The sequence below is a fragment of the Danio rerio genome, chromosome 10 (assembly GCF_052040795.2).
Source record: "Danio rerio strain M-AB ecotype USA chromosome 10, GRCz13ab, whole genome shotgun sequence".
NCBI classification, from domain to species: domain Eukaryota; kingdom Metazoa; phylum Chordata; class Actinopteri; order Cypriniformes; family Danionidae; genus Danio; species Danio rerio.
Genome location: NC_141030.1, coordinates 33077501 through 33101966, shown reverse-complemented (window position 1 = coordinate 33101966; position 24466 = coordinate 33077501). Strand labels below are relative to the sequence as shown.

Genomic DNA, 24466 nt, shown 5'->3' with positions numbered 1-24466 from the left:
ATGTGGGGTAAGATGGGGAGGCATTGAAGATTAATCCAAATTACCTTAATGAACTCTGGGAGTCCTGTAAGAACGATTTCTTTGCCATTCCAGATGACTATTAATAAGTTATTTGAGTCATTGCAGAGATGTATAGATGCAGTCGTCCAAGCTCATGGGAGTCATACACAATATTAATTCTTCATCCACTGCACCATGACTTTATATTCTATACTGTACATTGTATAAGTGACAAGACTATAGTGTAAGCTAGTGGTTCTCAAACTTTTTTCATCAAGTACCACCTCAGAAAAAAATAGTCTCTCCAAGTACCACCAAAATGAGCAGTATTGAAATACAGTAGCGTAGTAGGCCCAATAAAGCAGCTACAACTCTGCACAGTTAAAAAAAAAACGTGGCAGATTACCTCAGAAATATAGGCTATATGTCATTTATGGCTTATTATATCCATCATTTTTGAAAATTTTTAAATGTGTGTAGCCTGTACATGACATATTTCATTCCTCCGCATACCACTAAAGGAAGCCTGCATACCACTAGTGGTACACGTACCAGTTTAAGAACCACTGGTCTAAGCAAAGTCAGACCTTACTGTCCTAATTAAATAATTAAAAATCAAGGCAAGATCATCTTTTATTTTTATTTTAATGAAATGAGAGTAATCTACAGGCCTTTGCCTTTCACAAAAGCCACTTCTGATACCAAATGATGAACTAGAAGTCAAGTTATTATTTGTTGATCCTAAAATTTGGATAGGCGACAAGACTTTTTTCAGGTAGTGCATAGATTTTATATCACAAAATGTTACCTTTGTTTTGCAAACTGCAGTACCATGTTGGAGAAGACATGTCCCTAAGGTCAGGTCTCATTTGTAATATGTTATTTCCTTAAACACTTCTTGTGTGTTTCGTTGTGAAACAAAAATGTTAGTAATTCTTCCTTTTGAAATGTTTTGTAATGTGTGACCCCATGTGATCAATCTGTTGTGTTGCTTGCGAATTCATGTTGTGTTAGATGAACAACAATCTGACGACCTCAAAAATCCTGCAGAGTGTTCCAGCCCTAACTCTCTGCAGCGTTACTGCATTCATCAACAGAACTGAATGAGATTTGTTTGTGAAATATTCATGACTATATGACTCAAAGCTTGCTCAACGGTTTTAGCAGATGGGTCGGTCAGTGCTGTCTGGGTGCCTCTCTTTCCCAGTGTAAATTCACATGCTGGAAAGCCCTATGCTTGGGCCCAGGCTATACACATTGGTTGGAAAAGCGGAGATGTAGAGCATTAGTGAGCACAGCGTGTTCGGACAGAGTGTTTCTTCTATGTGAGAGGGTAAAGAACTAAATCGAACTCTATTCCTGGCTCACGCTATCATTACCTTCATTATCTTGAAGGAGAGGATATGCAACATGTTAATTGCCATCAGCTGGCACTTCAAGCCAAATATAAATCCTAAAACAGAACGCAACGGAGGTCAGAGTCTTCCGCTCATAATCTCACTTTCAAAAACTTTAGTGTAAACCAACTCAAGACAGAAAGTAAAATACAGTCATCCTTAAGAACAGTTCACAGTGAGCATCTGCAGCTTATTTAACTTCAAAGAAAAGATTAAATTTATATAAATACAATAAAAATAAGCTGTTTATTGCAATATTCATTTAACCTAAGAAATGCAATGCTTAGAACATCACTGTGCCTCTCGCAATCTGTTCTCTTGCATATTCACTCTGGTTGCCATGATTTCCGAGTATTTTAACAAATTTTTGGGTATCACGGAGCTGGTACGAATATGCGGAAGAGTTTCCGGGACAGGTCATAAGGCTGTGGCGATCACTCCGCTCTCATCACAGCAGCTCAAACCACTGGATATCCAATGGCTCCACTTGCCACAAAGAGACCATCACTCACACGAGTCACGTAGATAGACTGTATAAACATATCGCACCGCATCTCTAGATATTTTAGCTGTTGTAATGCAAGCACATGTGCATCTTATAAACTCAAACTCAGCCGATCGATAGGAGCATCCCTAAAATATTAGAGGTGTAACCATACACTGGTCTCACGGTTTGGTTGCGATTATCATGTCATCGATTCACCAAAGATTCTGCATTTTAATCACTCTTGCTCTGCTTCCTCACCATATATATATATATATATATATATATATATATATATATATATATATATATATATATATATATATATATATATATATTTATATATATCCTAAAATATATATATTTTATATATATTACTGTCATCATGGCAAAGATCAAATAAATCAGTTATTAGAAATGAGTTATTAAAACTATTATGTTTAAAAATAAGCTGAATAAATCTTCCCTGAATTTGCAAATATACTAGTGGTCAGCTTAAAGTGCATTTTAAAAGATTCTTAGGATACACAACAAACCACTGTTGTGACTTGCCTAATTAACCTAACTTACACAGTTAACCCAATTAACCTACTGTAGTTAATCCTTTAAAATGCACTTTAAACTGACCACTTGTATATTTGAAAAATAAGCATTTAAATGGTACGCTCAGAATTGTAATCATGGAAACGACACAAATATGTTATTAGAAAGTAGTACTAAGAGTAGTATGTTTCATAATTGTTTGTTTGTATGTTGGGGGGAGGGGGTGGCAAGGTCACAATTTATTATGGTAGGATTACAATTTTGCAATATCAACACGTAAACATGGATTCATCCTGCCTTGTATCAATGGTTCACGCTGATGGTGATGTAACGATGGTGTGAGGAATGTTTTCTTGGCACACTGAGTCCCTAAGTACCAATTGAGCATCATTTAAACCCCACAGTGTACCTGAGCTGCAGACTATGTCCATCCATTTATGACCACCGTGTACAGAGTGTATCTTCTGATAGCTACTTTCAGCAGGTTAAAGCTCCGTATCACAAAAGCTCAAATCCTCTAAAACTGATTCCTGAACATCTCACTGAATTCAAGTGGCCATCACAGCCAACAGATCTGCAGCATTCGTGCTCTGCTATCCCACATACATATTTTATACACTCACCGGCCACTTTATTAGGTAGACCTGTCCAATAGCCAATCACAATGCAGCAACTCAAGCCATGTAGACATGGTCAAGAAGATCTGCTGCAGTTAAAATCAAGCATCAGAATGGGGAAGAAAGGTGATTGAAGATACACCTAACTGCTCATTAACGCAAATTTCTAATCAGTCAATCACATGGCAGCAACTCAATGCATTTAGGCATGTAGACATGGTCAAGACGGTCCGCTGGGGAAGAAAAGTGATTTAAGGGACTTTGAACGTGGCATGGTTGTTGGTGCTAGACGGGCTGGTCTGAGTATTTCAGAAACTGCTGATCTACTGGGAGTTTCACGCAAAACCATCACTAGGGTTTACAGAGAATGGTCAGAAAAAGAGAAAATACCCAATGAAGGGCAGTTCTGTGGCTGCAAATGTCTTGTTGATGCCAGAGGTCAAAAGAGAACAGCCAAACTGGTCGGAGCTGATAAAAAAGGCAACAGTAACTCAAATAAGCACTCGTTACAACTAAGGTATGCAGAAGAGCATCTCTGAATGCACAACACGTCCAACCTTGAAGCAGATGGGCTACAGTAGCAGAAGACCACACCGAGCGCCCCTCCTGTCAGCTAAGAACAGGAAATTGAGGCTACAATTTGCACAGGCTCACCAAAATAGGACAATAGAAGAATGGAAAAAAGGTTGCTTGGTCTGATGAGTCTCGATTTCTGCTGCGACATTTAGATGGTAGATTCAGAATTTTGATGTCAACAAACATGAAAGCATGAATCCATCCTGCTTTGTATCAACTATTTGTACCAATTGAGCATCATGTTAACGTCACAAGTATTGCTGCTGACCATGTCCATCCCTTTATGACCACAGTGTGCCCAGGATAACACAAGTCATAAAGCACAAATCATCTCAGACTAGTTTCTTGAACATGACAATGAGTTCACTGTACTCAAATGGCTTCCGCAGTCACCAGGCTCAATCCAATAGAGTGGAACGGGGGATTCGCATCAGAGATGTGCAGCCAACAAATCTGCAGCAACTGCGTGATACTATCATGTCAATATGGACCAAAACCCATGAGGAATATTTCTAGTTGTTGAATCTATGCGACAAAGAATTAAGGCAGTAATCGGTGCTAGTAAGATGTACCTAATAAAGTGGCCAATGAATGGAGTTTGTACTTTTTCCAAAAGATCATCCACCGTAACTTATTAAAAGTAGCATACCCAAGACTATTGCTAAATTAAGCCCACTGATTCATGAGGCTCCACAAAGACCAGCGAGGTTGTGTGTTTCATGACTGACGTGGGAGAAAGTATTGGGTAATGTAGCTGAACATTGCTGGCCTTTAGTTCTGAGATGCCCACTGGTATAGACGGATCAAGTGTGTTATTATACAGCCCACTAATGCAAGAGAGGAAAAGACAGATAGAGCTCAGTTTCACTCCTCTACACACATCCACCCCCATACAAACGCTCACATGGAGCCTTATACACACCCTGGCATTAATCTCTTCCCACACACACACACACAATCCATCACACTCTCCCCCACACACACACTCCTACACTTGCATTCCCACACAATCAAGCATTCACGGTAATCTACTATATTACTATAATTGCTCAAATCATGAATACGATTTTTGGCTTCAGATGCGCACTTCCTCTTTCCCATCGCCAGCCTGTCCACCCCTGCATCATGCTTACTGCCAGATTGATGCATGAGAACACAGCTTCCTTCAGATAAATCCATTAGAAGCTGCCGAGGAAAGCAGAACGCCACCTCCTCCAGACAAGCAGCAATTTAACAGCTTAAAACATCCCGGACGAGCCCCCCCAAAAACACTATATGGACGCCTGCAGAGAATAGAGCATAGTATACAACTTAAAAGGTCTATTCACTTTTTCAGAGCGGCTCACTGTAGCCTTCAAGAAAGTTTGTAAAGTGGAGATGACTGTCACAGGCAGCACCGCCCCTCCTTGCATTATCAGTGCACTTCCTGCTATGTCAGCAGAGAGAGGTGGGCAATTTGAGGTTGACAAGTTCAATAGCAGTTTCTTGCATATAAACCACCTAATATACTTTAGAAGCCAGGTCTGGATGTAAAACCTTTCGAGGAAAAACATAAAGACATTTGTGGGGAGAAGGACAGATGGGCAAAGGCGTTGAGATATTAACCATACTAAATATAGAAGGAGAGCAAATAGACAAACAGAAGAAATCTGACAGAAAAGCTGACTTTTTCCTCTGAGGCTGTCCAACGCTTCTGTAAAAATCCTCTCGGTTACCTCCAGAAAAATCAAAGAAACTAATGTAAAAATCTGTCAACTCCCCCAAGGTTCCTAATAAAATACATTGGTGTGACAATCCACGGATGCCATAATCACATGTACTACGGCAGACCCAAAAGTTCACACTTGCAGCATGGTCTTACCTTCACGTTGGACCTCAGCGCACAATAACATGCAAAAAACATTGCAGGTGTTGTGTGGCATAAGGATCGGTGTGGTAGCCAGGCAAATTAAAAAAGAGGAAGAGCAGAGTCGGATCACATCCCTCGGCATGCGATCCCAGCAGAGCGTTGCGGCGGGTTGCCGTATCGGTCTCTCTGGGCTAGGGACTCGTATGCACACATGGGCATCAGGCATGCAGGGAGAAATACGCTATGCCTCGTGGCAGGATAAGGCATTTCAGCTGACAGCAGAAGAAAGACACCGCCGAACGGGGGATTCTCTCTCCATCTCTCTCTCACGCTCTCCCTCTCTCTCTCTTTAATACAGCACAAAGAAGTATCAGGAAGTGAGTGAGTGTAGATTTTGGTGGTTACTTGATACTTTGACTGCACCAGATTGAATGCACACATGGTGTAAAACAGCAGCGGGTATAAAGTATAAGGAATGGGGGGATTTTTTTGAATAATTTTTGCACACACATCTTGCTGAGTTATATAACTCCACTTAAGAGTTTGTCTACAGTGGAAGTTCAGTGCTAAAAAGCTGCATTCATTAGGCTGGAAAGTAACAGGGCTGTAAGCAGCAGATCTGTCATATAAGCCACAGTCTATATTACATTATGCTTTTGAGGAATTATGATCCACATTTGAATGTTTCAAAACACAATGCATCCAGTGAGACAGCCCACTGGGTGTGGGAAAAAGCTCAATTAATGATTGAGAGCTCGTAATAGCAGAATAATAAAAGGCAAATTTGAAATTAGAATAAATTATTAATAATTTAAAAAACATCCATGTTGCACTTTGATTTCATCCATGATCAAACACATTCAAACTGTTCATATTTGCATCTGAGGTAAATATCTGCAAGGCATTTGTCACTACTGGACATAAAACTCCACAGTGCACTGGCTTGTAACAAACACAAGGGGGCAGGAGTCTAACTCACTATATTCAATTTAGCACGTCCAGTTTTTGTTTTTGTTTTTTCTACAGTGGTGGACACTTTAAAGAATGCATTGTAGGTAATGTAGCCAGTGGTACATTATTTCTAACTACACCTCACAAAAAGAGAACACAGCAGGATCTAAATTGCTTGTCAAAATTTGAAGTGCTCAAATCACTTTGCTGTGAATGTGTTAATTCAGCTCAGAGCAGAAGAGTTTCACTAAGGTACAATGAAAATGCACTCAGAGATGACTCAGAGCTCTTGAGAGTAAGGATGGTACTCCAACTGAATTGCACCTCTCAAAACCACCAGACAAACAAACCTCAATAATAATAAATACTTGCAAAAAATGTATATTCTCATCACAGCAAATAAAAAATAAATAAATAAATAGATCAATGAATAAATGGATACTTTCTAATTATATTACTATATTAATTAATCAAAATAATGTGTATACATGAATAATATATCATTAGTAATAAGAATAATATATATATATAAGTTATTTATTTTTTTAAAGGAGCCTTCCTTGACACTCAAGGTCATTCAAATGACAGGAAGAACAGTCAGTTCAGATTTATTTTTATTTATTTAGGTTTTAATGCCATATCAGCAGCATTGGCTATGTTCATGGCAAAAGGTATACTATATATACAATATATAATCATAGCAGTTTCTTAACAAATATACATTGTAAAAAAAAAACAAAAAAACAAAATACAAGTAGCAACAATACTGAAAAAGAGTCAAATACAATATTTTAGTTTAATTAAAGATAAATATTCCAAAATTGCTCCAGAAGGCACCTTTTCAAACATTTCAATGAAAATATTTTCAGAATAAAAACGTTCTCTCATATCATTTAAAAGTACACATTCTATCAAAATATTTTGTTGTCAAAATATTCTTACACTAGTCACAAATAGGGTTTTCTTCCCCTTTCAATTAATATGTCTGTAAGGCCCAATCCCAATTGGCCCTTAAAACCAAGGGTTAAGGGGAAGGGCTTAAATTTACCCCTAAGAATTGGGACAGCACTACAGCCCCAGCACACGTCATGATATGTCATCGCAATCTCTTACTTCATATGAGATCAGACAATCACACCTGCAGTAGTTATTCCAGCTGCTTTGTTTTTTGGTATTTATCTTTAGGAAATCACTGAAGGCATATATCATGTTATCATAACCATATAATCTGGCAATAAGCTCGTAATACTGTGCATTTAACGCAGTGGCCATATTCATCTATGTAAACACACCAAAAACAACATTAAAGGGTCACAAAACACCAAAACACATTTTTTGAGCTGTTGACAGTTGTATATGTGTCCCACACTGCTAAAAACACTATTAGGACACCTATATTTCACTAAAAAGTGTAAATTGGTTGTTTTTGCGTTATTTCAAGCAAATTCGTACTTCCGGTTTGAAACGAATTTTTGAAGCTGCGTCACGGTCATGACAAAATAGCATTGTATTCCAGCGTGCAGACTGGACATCTGTACCAGAGTGTGTCTTATTACGTCTTACAGTGTGATGCATTAATGCATGAGTAAAGCTTGGTTCAAACCAATCAGCGCGCTGTATTGTGCAACTTCATTAATATTCATTACTGTCACAGTGTTTAGACGACAGAGACGCCACGTTGTGTTGGCAAAACAAGCGTGAAGTGTTGCTTTTATAGTTTGCTGCCATTAAGTTTTGTTTTCATTTTCACTCTGTGAGAGCTCATCTGGAGTCACGTGTGGATTAACAGTGTACGCGACGCTCGACAACAATAACTTACGTGTCTAAGGAGGATTATTGTTTACCTGAGAGCTGTTCTCATCTGCAAACGCTGAGATCCGGATTCGCTTTAGTCTCCTCTTAATAAAGACGCGGCTCTAGTTGCTGTGGATTGTCCTGTCTCTACAGATTTGGTAAGTGAGCGACCAGTGCTCTTTGTTTATTCAGTTTTTTCGTATCGAACAAACTATTGCACCGAGTGTAAAAATGTTAGCAGCACTACAACCAAACTTTTACCTCGTGTAGGATTTTCACCGCATTTTGTGACCTGAATAACACACGCGGCTTTCTGACGCTACCTGCCGTGTGCATCTAAGTTTCCGGGAAATGCGGAGGGTTTTTTTGTCGCATTCGCCGTGCGGTATCAAACATTGCATGAAAAATACACGCTTAGAGCAGTTCCTCGAATCAAATATCTTGTTTGTCGAGGGACATGAATGAATTCCCTGAATGAAAGAGCCAAACTGCAGTCCACCATTTAGTAATTTGGCAAATAATTCGACTACAGATGTCCATGTAAACACAGTCACTTTAATGCCTGTATGTGTGTATTTTGACTCTGAAACTCAGCGCGCCCAAATAGACACTCCCACACCATGCCTCTTTTCTTCCTTCGACACTCCCTTCTAAACAAAGCTGGACACGCCCACTTTTCTGACTTTTTCCAAAGTAGAGGTGTGAAAACACCCAGCTGAAACGAGGGGGTTTCATGGCCCTTTAACATTATAGCAGACACTTCCCAGCTTTTTCGACAGGGTATTCGAGTGTCATCGAGTGTCAGAATGTTGTGTCATGTCTACTTTCAAATTGGTAATTTATTCTTTCGTTTACAAATGGATTAACTTTTTTCTACATTCATCCCATTCCATTTACCATTTCTCATTAATATAGATTTAAAACAGGTTTAACATCAGACACAGGAATTTTACATTCTGTTATTTCCAACTGTAGGGCTTCCTTAGCTGCTTTATCTGCACGTTCATATCCAATGAATCCCATATGATGAGGTATCCAGCAGAAAATTATATCAAAGTCTTTTTTCCTTTAAAAGGTCCACTTTTTCTCAATTCAGTCAGTTCAGATAGATTAAAAAAATTTATAAAATAAAAAAAAACGTTAATTAAAAGACAATAAAATACAATACATTTTTTTTTTTGTTAAAGAGAGTAGGCTGTTCTAAACAGATGTGTTTTGAGTTAGATTATAAATTGTAAAAGAGAGTTTTAAGTACGAAGATCAGAAGGAAGTGAGTTCTAAATCTGAGCAGCAGAATGGTTGAAGCCTCTTCTTCCCATAGTGTCAAGGTGGACAGAGGGAACAGTCAGGTGGATGGAAAAAGATCTGAGTTTTGGAGAAGGTGTGGCACTATGAACAAGATTAGTGAGGTATGGAGGTGCAAGATAATGAATGGCTTCAAAGAGGAAATGAAGTACTTTATAATTAATTCTGAAAAAGATGGGAAGGCAATGAAGCTTTTGTGGAACGGGTGTGATGTGGCAGAGAGAGGAGGTGCTTGTGATGATACAGCCTGCAGCGTTTTATACCAGTTGTAATTTATGAAGGGTTTTATTAGGGAGGCCAAACAGAAGGGAATTGCAGTAGTCTAAGGCCCTGTTTACACTAATAAGTTTTATTTTTAAAACGCATACGTTTTGACGTTTTGCTACGGTTAGGCCTTCCTTCCACATTAACTCTGAGTTTTTGAGCACTGAAAATGGTCCTTTTTGAAAATGCTGCAGAGGTCGTTTTAATTTTAAAACACTGCTGCTCTGTCTCAGTGTGGATAGGAAAAACTAAGTCGCCTGAAAACGGAGGCGTGGCTGCAGACATTTGCCTCTGATTGGGGCTTTTTCCTCAATATAAAGTAGCCTACACAAATTTTAGACTTCCCTCCTTTCCTCGCAAGGTTAAACTTCGCAAGTTTGATATGCAAAACAAACTAGCGAGGACACGTCGGGTAAAAACAGCATACTAAATAACATCATTCACATCACCCTGACTACATTGTTTCACTTCTTAACAATAAAATGAAAACATGCACATGTTCAAATTCAAATACCCATCCTCAAATTTAAATACACAGCCCACAAAATAGCAGCCCTAAGTTCTATATGTGTGCAAGGCTGCTTCTGAAGTTAGACACACAGTAGGGAAGTTCAGATATTTAACGCGGATATTAGGACTCAACATAGGCTACATTATTAAAATTATGTAGTCAACAATAGTATTTTCAGTCAGTTAAAACACCATGATCTGAAAAAATGTCTTACAGTAAAGTTTTGCAACCCAACTTAAGCATGATTTACTTATTTAAATTCCGTAACGACTTTCTGTTACGGAATAAACGTACGTTTTGCCAGATCCTCTCATTTACCTCGGTTTACCTGCGCTGCAGTTGATCAAGTTTAGTTCAGTCACAGCAGGCTGTCATGTACTGTTTGTGTTTCACTGAATCACGCTTGCGCAGTATTATCCGTTCACTGCTTCTCAATTTGATCTCAGTGAAACTAAATAAGAGTATAGCGGGGTAGTAGGCTCGTTAAAAAGAAAGTAGTTTGTGGCTAAGTGCTTACTGGAGACGCAAATCGTTTCAAATGATTCAGTTCAATTAGATGAACTAGTTCAACCGATTCACTTAGACGATCCGGTTAAATAGATTCATTAGTGATCGTGATACAGAGATAAAACCCATTGTTGGGCACAGACGTGTTAAAGCAATAGTTTTAAGTGTCTGTATTTAATGCTATCACCGTGCCGCTGTCATGTCCACTCGTTTTTGTTGCAGGAGCAACAGCAAGGATGACTGGAGAAGAACCAGGTCTATCTGGCCAATGGCAGCAGTAGTACAGACTCTGAGGTGCTGTACGGGTCAAACACCTGCAGCGCGGAGTAAATAGATTTACTTCTAAAAGGCTTACAGTAAGATTATGTATTAAATACATTTAAAAATACGAAAACGAAGGAGGTTTTTGCTATAATTTTAGTCAGTTTCAGTTAGTTTTGTATGTACACAATACAGTTTCAGTTAGTTATAGTTTTTTGAAAAACAGTTAACGACAATTATTTTACATTTTAGTTTTTTCATTCGTTTTCGTTAACTATAATAACCTTGCTTCTCACCCCTCCCCACCGCATCCCTTCTCGCTCTTCAGACATGTCACGCGCACCCTGTCAAACACCACCAAACCCCCCAGTCTTCACATAAGTCACTCCCATGGTCATTACATCGCTTATTTTATCTTATTGCTTATCGTCATAAGGACGCATGACAGCTGAGCAGGACTCTGCAAAATAAATTGTGAAACTCTGACCAATGTGAGGAGAGTTTACTCGTGACTTGTTTTAGCTGTTTTGGTCCATTTAGAAACTTTGCCGTGTGAAAGCGAACCACACCAAGAACAAAGAGCAACAATGTAACAATTTTAATCCCTGTTTTGGAACAAATTAATCGATTCACAGGTGTGAAACATAGACTGTAAAATATATGGACGTAGTGTCCGTGACGTCACCCATAGGTTTCTAAAGAGCGCAAAATAAGCCACAAGTAGGCGCGGCCAACAGTCGCCATTTTGTTCGCGCGTCATCACACCCACGGCAGGATACCAAACAAGGGCAAAGAGGCGGAGAGTGAGCGAAGCTACAGACACGTGCTGGCATTTTGCTTGGACCTGGCTCAGACACACTTTACTTTGGGAGAACGCTTAATACTTTATCACCTGTGACTCGTTTGTATTCTGACCAATTGTGCTTGGTTGTATACTATATCAATAAAGTGTTTAGACTTTTAAAAACACTGCTGTAATACATTGAGCCACTAAACATTGTTCTTATGACGTTTTTCAACAGGAGGAAAACGCGAATTACTTCCAAACACTTCAGATATAGTCTTTGTTAGTTAATGTAAGACTATTGATGAAGTCCAGCATAACACTGTATGACAACGCTTCAGATGACTGTTCTAGAGCCTACAGCTAATCAATTCGTCAGATTCTGGAGTGCATTACAGCTCTAAATATAAATATAAATGATAAATGATCTTAAATAAAACAAATAAATGTATAAAGATGGTATATAAGTATATAACTTTACTCACATGGGAAACGGAGGCCACGTTAATGGTTTGTGAGCACAATTAAGTGCTCTCAGCATGCCATGCCATCTAATAATTGTAGGAAACAAGTCCATAAGGCAGTTGACTGTGTAAAGCCACTTAAAACAACACAGAAATACGATAAATATGCTGAAATCAGTGGCTAATCTGCAGGATTCAGCTGAGGTGATGTGACAGCGACCAACGAGACCTAGCTGTCACTCAAGTGGCCACTCCCTTAATTATGCAAACTTAATATTACTTAATATAAAGGAAACGGATGAGTTATAAAAAAAATTCGCCCCCCTCACAGTTGTCATGAAGGGTAAAATTAGCTGTATTAACCAAAATCTTTTTTTGTACCAGGCTGTAAACACCTTTTATTCTGCTGTAAAGTTGGCCATTCTAGCAGTGGGCTCAATTGAAATTTGCTCTATTTTGGAGTCAGGAGCGGCCAGGACTAGCCGAATTTCGGATGAATTGCAGTTTTAGTTACTTCCGTATTGGCTTCCTGAGGGAGAGCGGGAGGTTGCCGCTTGGTGTGAAAGCACCCAAAGAGACTCAAAACTTTATCATCCCTACTCTACATAAATATTTAAGATGTAGATTTTGGTTAAAAAGTATCGGGTCACCACATCTGTTACTGAATTCAATGCACTCTTCAAAATGTCCTCCTCTGTCCTGAACAGTGAGGAATGTTCTAATATCCAGCTGAGGAGCACTGGGGAGTGTGTGTGAATGTGTGCGAGTGTGTAAATCAGAGTGCCAGTTCGGAGCAGGGTGGTGTTGTGAAGCGCGGGCGAGCGCCAGCATGCAGTGGGAGGCATCTGAAATGCTTTAGAGAATATATTTTTGGTGCCAGCCTCCCTGTTACCAGGGAAACTAGTTGTTCCGTGGTTAGCAGCTTTACAGTATAGATGAGCTCACAAGAAATGAAGGAGAGAAGGAAGGAGAGAATGAGGGGGTGACAAGAGAGAGGCAGAAGACTGAGGGGGCGAAAGAGGAGAGGAGGTGAGAGAAAGAACGGAGGTGACTGAATTCTCGAATCAGCCACTGGGAACTGCAGCTATAACTACCAAAATAGCTTTTATGTGATGCGTACTCCGTCCGAGGCCACTTTCAGAGGGGATATAGGGACTCTTCACCTGAGAAAACTTCACTTGCTGTGACCTGACGTTCAGGCGCGACCGAAATAGACGCAGAAAGACGCAATGGACAAAAAGGATTCCTAGGCTGAAACCTTGGACAGGACAAGAGATAGTGAGAGAGAGAGAGAGAGAGAGAGAGAGAGATGAGCTGCACTGAAGCCAAAACACTTTAACAAGCACAAATATATCTCCTCCCAGAGGCTGCTCCTGCTGAAGCAATGAGTCATGCACTCTCGCTCATGCACATACACACCCGCTCCATCATTCTGATTGCTCAACACAGATATACACATGTTAAAACACTTAAGATCACACTGGAGATGAAGCGTGTCACTTTTACAGCATTAGTGCCACCAAATGGAATTGCAAAAAATGAGGATTGCTTCTCAAACACTCCACTCAAATGTAAATAATCTAAATATGTAGAAAAGTGCACTTTTTTTTTTTTGATGCTAAAATGTTTTATCATTTGTCGGATAAAGGGGGTCGTTCAGCTAAAAATGCATACTTGATGTTTTAACTTAATTAACTTAACCTCAGGCCATCATACAGTATAATCATACAAGACACTGTAAGTGACGCATTGAGGTCTTGAGGTAAAAATGATTTCTACAACATGTACAATATTATTACCTTTAATCTACAACCATGCTGAAAGATGCAGAGTGTGGAACAGCTATTATTTGTCCTATCTTTTAGAGATTTCAGCACATAAATTACAATAGTGACTTCTGAGAAACTAAATAGAAAATAAAATACCAGAGGATAGAAAAATAAATGGTAACACTTTATTTTGATGGTCCATTTGAGTATTAGTAGACTGTCGGCTTAATATCTGTTGATAATGCTCCTTTACAGACCTTTAACTGACTAAAAGAAACTTTAATGTCAACTTACCCTAATCCCAAACTAACAGTCTACTTATAATCTAATGAGAATTAGTAGATGCAGTGTATCTTAGTTTATCAAAATAAAGTGTGACAAAATATATGTATTATTTCCTATTGTTATGTTTATAAAAGTGAAACAGCTTTCACATCAGAGAGAAGGTGTAATTGAAACATGGAAAGGATTTTAATGAAAGCTTTAGAGAGAAATTATTCAAAAGAAAAATATAAATGATTTAAAGTGCTGTAATAGAAGAATTTTTAAAATATGAAAATAATTCCATACATACTCTATGAAAGCAAATAAAGTGTAGGTTGTGAACTTGCGTTCTGTGAATGAATGTCGCCTCGTGGTTCCATCCTAAAGAGGGAAGAAATCACTTTCGCGAACGCTCACATTCAATCTGCCCAGTTGGTGGAATGAACTCCCTAACTGCATCAGAACGGCAGAGTCACTCGCTATTTTCAAGAAACGACTAAAAACTCAACTATTTAGTCTCCATTACACTTCCTAATCTGCAATTGCCTCTCTGGATATCACACTAACAGTACCCGAAAAAAAAAAAAAAGTACTAATACTTTCCTTCTTAGACTTTACAGACCTGAAACTTGCCTATAGCACTTATTCATTGTTGCTCTTATAGTTGTGTAAATTGCTTCCTTGTCCTCATTTGTAAGTCGCTTTGGATAAAAGCTTCTGCTAAATGATTAAATGTAAATGTAAATGTTTAAAGTTTCAACATAAGAGAAGTAACAAGACATTTTTGTCTGTATTCTGATTTACAGTGGATATAAAAAGTCTACATACCCCTGGTAATATGCAAGGTTTCTGTGTTGTACAAAAAAATTTAAATACAGTAGATAACTTTTTCCACCTTTAATGTAAACTACAACCTGTACTATTGCATAAAAAACAAACTAAAATCTTTTGGGTGTGGGGAACTATCAGCATGTCACATCTTGACTTGGCAATGTTTGCCTAATCTTCCTTGGAAAATGCTTTAAATCTGTTAGATTGCGAGGACATTTCCTGTGCACAACTTTTCAGATCACCCCACAGATTTTCAATGGGATACAATCTAGGCTCTGGCTGGGCTATTCCAAAACTTGAAATTTCTTCTGGTGTAGCCACTCCTTTGTTGATTTGAATGTGTGCTTTGGATCATTACTAAAGAGCATGTTCATCCACTGTTAGGTCATGCTCTACACTTAATGCAACTAAACCTGGAGCAGAGATTGAACGAAATAGAGAGAGAGAGAGAAAGAGAGAGAGAGAGAGAGAGAGAGAGAGAGAGAGAGAGAGAGAGAGAGAGAGAGTAAAAAAACAGTAAATTAAGAACAATGACAGACTGTTGACAAAATACAGACTGAGTAACCACAGTCTGACTGTAGAGATGAGCCAATACAGACAAAACTGGCAACGCAGAGAGACGGATCTGCCCACGTTGTGAACAAGAAGAGGTGGAGACAGAACAACACTTACTCACCCGTTGGCAAAACTATCAGGTTATCAGAGCAACATTTTACCCCAAATACCAAAATGACAGTAAAGAGGGGCAAAGGCAAAAGCAATTGGTCAGTCTTTGAAAATTGCCAAAATAAAAAAATAAATAAACAAATAAATAACTCTAGATTAACTTGCATGTATAATTGTTCTATTAAAGAAGGGGTGTACAAACTCAGTCGTGGAGGGCCGGTGTCCTTCTGAGTTTAGCTCCCACTTTAACACACTTAGGAAGTTTCTATCTAGTAAGAGCTTAATTAGCAGCTTCAGATGTGTTTGATTAGGGTTGGAGCTAAACCCTCCAGGACACCGGCCCTCCAGAACTGAGTTTGGACACCCCTGCCTTACTGAATAACAATGTGCGCCAGCAAAATGAACATAGTGTATTTTCTATCTAACATTTTTGTCGAAATGGAGTTATTGGCATATTCTTATTGAATGACAACTTATTTACATTATGGGATGTTTTTTATAAGTTGTTTACATTTTAGGATGTTTTATTTTTCAAACAAATGCTACACACATACTGTTTACTATGGAATGCAAAAACTTTGAAGCTCAATATCTTAAAATCATTCAGAACACAGATAGAACCTTATAATTCCAAGGTGACGAATTATTTTGAATTGAAACTTAGAAAACTCCTATAAAAAGTACAATAGGGGCAATTTAATGCAAGCATTCTGAATAAAAGTAATAATCTGTTGAGCATAAAACTTTTTATAGATGCTCAATTAAAGCAAGAGATTTCATAATGTGCAAAGTAGCTCCATGTCGGAGCGCTGATCACCCTGCTGGGTTTATTTCTGATAAAGATCACCTGGCTGTTCATATCATAAGCATGCTGCCTGTCTAAGTCAACAGAGCCGCTGAGGTTTGCTGTGAGGCTGCTGATTATTCTCAAGATGAAGTTCTTTTCCTAAGCATGTTGCATGTTAAATCCGGAATGCTTTTTTTCTCCTCTTAAACAGCCTGCGAGGTGACAACGTTAATCCTCTGGCTTAAGTCAAGTCTGAAATACAAAGAACGTTAAACCCTTGACAGACGGGCTCATCCTCAAAACGCTGACAGCAGAAAAGAAGAGAGAAGTCAAAGCTTTGGTACTTGACTGAGTCTTTCAAGAGCTGAGTTTATTTAGTACTCTCTTAGTTGTCTTACGCTGAGCTGTGAGGAACTGAAAATAGGTTAACTGCATCATTGTCTGAGCTTGCAAAAAAAAGAATGTTATTTAGTTATGCAGGTTTAAGATATGCATCAACATTGTATGCTTATTTAATGATACTGTGTGGCAAAAAAATCTTTTAGAAAGATACAAAGCTGTGGCAAATGAGAGTTGGAGCACATTTTGGCATAAATACATGCCAATGGACTTAAACCGTATAAGAATCTGCAAGAGTCTTTATTTTAGTTTCTGTTATCATCATCATCCTTCAAGAAACTTCTCTTTTTATCGAAGTTAAAAGCAAATGTGCTTTATTATAATTATTATTTTCCAAAAATGTACTCAGTTCCAATAACTTAAAAAGTTCTGGGGAGTGATCTAATTAATACATTATAAAAAGTTTTAGTTTAAAAAAGTTTAGTCAGACCTGACCAAAATAACGAGTGAAAGTCAGAGACATTTCGCTTTTTGAACGTTTTCAGATTCTCGTCATTAAGGTGACACGGGCACCAAAGGATCCCACTGAGGTAAGAGTGACAGGTGAAATTACTGCTGTAAAATGCTATTTCATGCGTCACATGCGTCGGTGCAATACATTAGGAGTCTTTTTTATCTTTTTATGGACAAATGCCCGACCCCAATGCGGTGGTAAGTGGGCAGACAGCAGCTTAAGAGGCCTTTGCAAATTACAGCGCTAAATGTTTCTATTCACAGCCTGTCAAAAGTGATCCCTGAGCCATGTTAGAGCATGTCAGAGCATCTTCTTCTCTGTCACCACATCCCCAAGAGCCGCTGCTCCTCCTGGGACAATCAGAGAGTAAAGGCAAACTGACAGTTGAGTTACTGTTCGTCTGAAACTAAAGCTATGCAGAGCTGGAATACCATATTTACATGGTGTCACATAAAAGCTCAAGATTCTTTACAAGAATGGCTGAAACTTCAGAGTTATGTTCTTTTGCACCTCATAAAAATCAGTGCTAAACAGTTTCCATGCTAAAAGCATCAATTGGTTATCAATCATCAATACATCAATCAAAATTCATGAGTTGTTTAATCGAAAAATCGAAAATAAAAAAAAATTCAGAACACAGACATGTGTATATGCCCTTGCAACCATTTATATGAAAAAAATTATTGTGTCATATCCACTCTCCTTTGCAGATGTCTGCTTTAATTCCTTAGTACTGTAAGCTTTACGTAATAAGGGTTTGGCTGGCCATATTAACATTGTTTGTTAACATATTAACATTGTCAAACTGTCACACAAAATGCTCAAGAACAAAATTGTTGGTTGAATCAATTATTCTGGACAAATAAAAATTAAATGAAGATGTTTTGTTGTTTTCTTTGTGACATTTAAAGTATTTCTTGTTTTTAAATTTGGTGCCAGTTTGAATTCTGTTTTTGTTGTTTGCACCAACATTAAAAATGTTTGAATTTTTGTCTTTTTGAAATAAACTGTTATTTTTTGTGATTGTTTTCAAAAATAGAGGCCAGTTGTGATGTCTTTTTGACAGCTTTAACACTTTAAATTATCAGAAATTGTTCGAACTAAAATCTCTATTGCAATATTTAGAGGAAGTTGCACATTGTAAGAATGTTTACTATTGACCAAAATGTTTTTTTATTTTGTTTTTACATTTTTTTTTTAATAAGCACATAAACAAGCAAATTCCGTAACACTGAACTGATAATTAAATTAGGCCTAAAGTGTGTGACATACTCATGTCAATCTACAGATTCTACTAGACAAAACTAATTAAACTAAATGAAATGTACATTGGAATGACTGCTGTAAATATTCATCTTGACTGGTACAACAGATAAGACATGGCCTGTCAACTTCTGTAATGTTGTCTCATCTCACCTCCACCAAACACCTCTTGAGAGGATTCTGCTAAAGTAACGCTGAATTATATAGCTCAACCTGACATAGAATAAATGCCAAAATCTTAAGTCTCCTTCTCATTCTTTCTTCCTTCTAGGATAAGCTAAGCATAATTTACTTTAGCGTGAAAGCATGTGTGTTGTGTGTGTGTGCGCATGTGTGTGTGTGACTTATTTATACACAGCATTAAATATTACAAACACAACTCCATGTCTGAGTTGCTGGATTTTCAAACAAAAACAAAATGAAAATGAACACTAAAATAAAGGAAGTAGATATTAATATATTAACATACTGTATATTATAGAATAAAAATGAAAATAAAAAATATCACACAAGTAGCAGTGCGATGTGGTTGAATATAGACACTGGTGGGAGGCGTGCGTTGTGCCTTAGTGTCCCATCAGTGACGATATAAAGCCACATCGCACTGCTACTCATGTGATATTGTGTTTATACAACAGTTTGACAGCATAATCGTGTAAATAAAAAAGAAAATCAAACACTGAGGGTCTCAAAATCCTTTTGTAGGAGGAACTACCATTCCAACCATTCATACACATCTGCAGTTGACATCAGAACAGCAGAAGTTGTTAATACTTCACCAACGAAATTTTAGAGCTAGGGTTTGAATGATTCTCTAGTGTAATGTCTAAAACGATGACTAAACTGGGGATTTTGCTCACATTTTATGATTATAAGGCTGAACAACATAAAATGCCATTAGTCTACAGAGATTTCCTAGTATTTCCCTGTTGCAATCGAAAGATCACAATAATTAACCCCAAAAATGCCAAAGCAGCGCAATCACTACTAGATTACTGCTGTGTTTGTGATATGGAAAATTGCTGAACACATGCGGGCATTTCTTCTTTCTTTCTGTTTACTGAACTGGTCTGCAGTAACATAACGAAAAAAGGTTTTAAGACTTTAAGATGAGTCCCATCTTACATTCAACACACTACGATTACTAGGGTATAAATACAGCACTACAACATACAAAAGAGAGATATCGACCTAGAAAGTCACTTACCAGTTTTATAATGATTTGATCACCTGTAGTTAGAAATTATGCTGGGGTTTTCCTCTCCTCTAAGGGCTTATTAAACTGCATCTGTCGTTATCTTGTGGAAGGACAATGTCAACTGTCTTTAGTCTGCTCAATGACCGCAGACGCGCTGTCTCAGAAATAATAAATATTTAAAATAGGCACTATCCTTATAACACTTAATACACTGCATAATTGCAATCTAAACAACTACATTCTCGACTAAAAAAAGCTTCAAAAGTACATTGTGTTGTCCAACAGCTGCAATATTTGTCAAACTGTAGAGTGTCCTCTGCTTGTTGCTGTACGCGGGTGGAGAAACACACAAGGGTGAAAGGTGAAGAGGCTGGACGAGTGCTGGCAGAATATCACTCGGCTGTCAGCTAATCAGATTTAAGAACCAAACAGAACTGTTGTATAAATGATATTATAAGACACTATATTTGTATATAATAAACAAATATTATTTAGAAAATAAAAGCTTGTTATCCAAAAAGGAATTTATGAGTGAATGAACGGGAATTACACATACAGTTGAAGTCTGAATTATTAGCCCTCCTGAATTAATAGCCCCCTGTATTTTTATTCTGTAATAAAACTGATAATAGGCTGTTTTTTATTATTATTTCAAATTATAACAAGAGAGTTAATAATTTTGACTTCAACTTTATATATTTGTAAAAAAAATCTAAGAAGTAGCTAAGCAGAATTCTCCCCACTCTATTAATGTCTATGTGATGTTGCGTAACTTCAATATCAACACGTGGGCCATGCAAATCCCTACCCCGAATCCGAGGGTTCTCTAAAGTGCCTGGAGGCTGCGGCACAGACACATTCATTAACATACATCACACACTTCACAGCACAAATCGGAGCACTCAAAGTCTCCTATCACTGGATACACAGCAGACCTCCATCACGGCCTCCTCTGCTGCCACTGTACGCTCAGTAGATCACCGTTATTACCTCATTAAGCACCTTACAAACAGTCCTCTTCAAAATTCCTCAGGGCTGCGTAATCATAGCACTTTATGTGAGGTGTCAGTGGGAGAACTGGGCCAATCTTGCACAGTGGTGTGACAATACAGGAGCCTCGCTGCATCACCGTCAAACTGTTATTTCCCATAAAGCTACAGGGGAAACATGCTTTTAGCATATCCTGCCATAGAATGGATTATATCCCCAGTGGGGTTGCTGTAACCGAGCAAGTTAAAGCTCCCTGCACCACAATATGTGAACCGCTAGTGGAGATTTCAGCATCTCAGATTTATCCACGTACTGACAACAAGAAAAAGGTGCAATATGTAAGTTTGACACCCAGTGGTTGAACTAGATATTGCACTCCTTGTTCAAAACGCATGCAAGCTCAGGTTGCCAGATTGACGACACACACACGAGCTTTCCTGACTATCGAGCCTAAAAGTTGATTTAAACCGTTCTAAATAAAAGCAACGGCACACGATAGAAGGACTAATTTCCATATTAAAAAGAATTTTGGCCCAAACCAACAACTGAAATTTACATTTTTGAAATTACTTTCTTGCAGCTGAAAATGAAACTATGACAATAGTCACCTCAGATACACCTCATGTGCTTTATTCTGTGTTAAATGCTACAAATGTGAGTTCAAGTTCAAGTTGCTTTATTGGCATGACATTTAGTACACTATTGCCAAAGCGAATATAAGATATGTAATTTATTAACATCATCCAATTAATAAAATATACAGTAAGAATTTAATGATAAAAAAGCAGATAATAAATGTGACAATTATAACAATTACACTAATAATATAAAGTTTAGATTATTTAAACAAGGTACAAGCGTTTACATGAACCATTTCTTATGGTGTTTAGGGTGTATACATATCTTGCAGCTAGTTTACATGGCAATTCATCCTCTGAGTACATGGTAAAGTTTTTTCTGAGCCATTTAATAATGTGAGTTTGAATGCCATTTGACATGACATTTATTGCCATACTACTTAAGCAGATCGTTTACATTATATAACTACATTATAGTTATAATAATGAACTTGAGAACTGTGATTATTTCAGTGATTCAGCATGTACATTTAATGTCAAAGAGAATTAATATGTATTAATTAGATTATAAACCTTACTATTTTGGTGGAGAGCAGCGAGTGCACTATTCAGTGCTTCCGAATGGCTGTATTTAAATTTATGTGGGGTTTTATCTGGTGCAATCAGCCAAATTGCTTATTACTGCAAATCTTGCTGCGTATAGCATGCTGTTAGGACACGGGCTTACAATTGAACCTGCTTACCTAATGTTTGTGTTCATAATATTTGTATTATTTGCTAATAAATAACCACCTCATGTGGAACTCTAAATTCTAAAACATACATACAGCACCGTTAAATACTGTGTATGTCGGAGATTAGTTGGCAGTCCCAATGAATTAATATGGGATTTTTTTTTTTTTTTTTTAATGTATTCCCAATGATCCTTTACATTTTTTTGTGACTTTGGTGACATCTGGGTGACTAGAAGCAGGTACATTTTTCAACATATTTTTAAACATTAGTTTTAACACCCAATATTTAGTATTAATATTTATATTACCTTTGTCATAATAAAATTACATAATAATTTACTAGATATTTTTCCAGGTACTAGTTAAGATACTAGATACTTAAGGTACAGATAATTCAGCTAAATGGGCTTATAATGTTGATCTTACGATGTTTTATGTATTTATTTTTTTTTAAACTAATTTTATTTTAGCCAAAATAAAACAAATAAGCCTTCCTCCAGAAGAAAACATATTATAGAAAATAAACTTTAGTTTAGGTTACAATTCACGGTATTACAAACCATTAACTAACACTACTAGCTTAATAAACTACTAATTGACCGTTTGTTATTAGTTAGTAAGTTACTAGTTTGGTTTAGGTTTTGTGTAGGATAAGAGGTGTAGAATTAGATCATACTTTATAACTACTAATGAACAGTTAATATCTTAATAATAGGCAGATAATAAGCCAGTAGGTAATAGCATGAATACTGACCTGAACTAAAGTGTTACCAAAATGCTGTGAAACATGCCTTCCTCTGTTAAAATAATTTGGGAAATATATATAAAAAAAAGAAAAACTATAGGAGGACTTAAAATTTTGACTTAATGTAAAAAAAAAAAAAAACACACACATTTAGTCATTTCTCACAATAGACAATATCACAAAACAGAGCTGCAATTTGTGGTAAAAGGTTGTTGAGCTTCACAAAATTGAAAGTGGCTACAAGAAAATAGTCAAGCCCTGAAAATGGCCATTTCCACAATCCATCAGAGCAATGAGTAAAAACACCTGGAAGAACCGGATGTATGATGAATCAGCTTGGAAGAGTACATGTGTCTATCTTGTCTCAATGTGTTATGGCTGATTTAAACTCAACGCATCTGGAAGTCAGCTTGGGTGCATGCAGCCAATGTGACATCATCACTGCGTTGGCAGAAGTTCACTTGGAGTGTGTGTGACCTCCTTTTGGTTGGCAGTGTGCACAGCATTTTGGGTCTGGCCTAGCAGGATGAACGTGCATGTCCCACATCTTTAGAAATTAAAAACAACTCATTGATCTAAAGTACTTTACCTTACTTACTTTACTTTAACTTACTCACTCACCCATTCATTCATAGAACTTTTTTAGGCTTTGAGGAAAAACTATATGCGCAATTTATTTTGTGCACATGTTGTCCAAGGCTTTTTAAAGTCAGTTCTTGTATAAAATGCTTTGCTTTGTACAATATGGATGTAGCTTGGATGTACAAACTATAGCCTAAATTACTCTGTTAAAAGCAAACATTTTCATGGGTGTCCTCCAAATTTATCCACATCATATTTATTTTCAACCCAGGTTCATTGAAAATACATGCCTTAGCATTTAACTCAAAACCTAATAGCTAAAATCCATTGCATGTTTCATATGACAAATCCACTAGAAGACACAGGGTATATTTTTACAAATCTGAAATGTTACTTAGGGTAAATTTTATCATACGTTTCAGAAACACGTTCTTCTTGTGAAGGCAGTGCTTGTCATACAGAACCAAGCAAGGCTATTAAGGGAAGCACTGACCTAAACCCTTCTCGAAAGCCCAACCAATAGTGTTTTTAAAAGAATATGCAAAAGATGCACTGCTACCATATATGTTTACCTTTATTTTACTTTGCTTTAATCTCTTTTGTGGAACTGTGCTTCACCAGACGCGAACACAAGCTCTCAAACACACACGCATCACAAGTACAACACTACCAAGCAAACTGACCAAGCTAGAAAAGTTGTCTGTAGCAATGGAGAAGTCAGTCAATATCTTCGAACACAAACTATGTATATTGTTAAAATGTTTGTTCGTGTACATTTAGTGTTGTGCAAAGAACTGCATGAAAATAATTGTTTATTTGTCAATAATATGTCCCAGTAAATATTGTAATTGTGTAACTCTGATTTGGCCCCTGTTGTTAAAAATAATAAGACAAAACCG

The 24466-nt window shown here is 37.4% G+C and overlaps 1 protein-coding gene across 3 annotated transcripts in view; it reads right to left on the bottom strand.

Moving 5' to 3' along the window:
* Positions 1 to 24466, bottom strand: part of dlg2 (discs, large homolog 2 (Drosophila)) — a gene marked incomplete at its 5' end in the record, with an annotated part of 395575 nt that overhangs the window by 328157 nt on the left and 42952 nt on the right. Inside the window, 1 exon segment of one of the 3 annotated variants that reach the window (NM_001443110.1) lies at positions 5479 to 5736. 3 annotated transcript variants of the gene reach the window in all.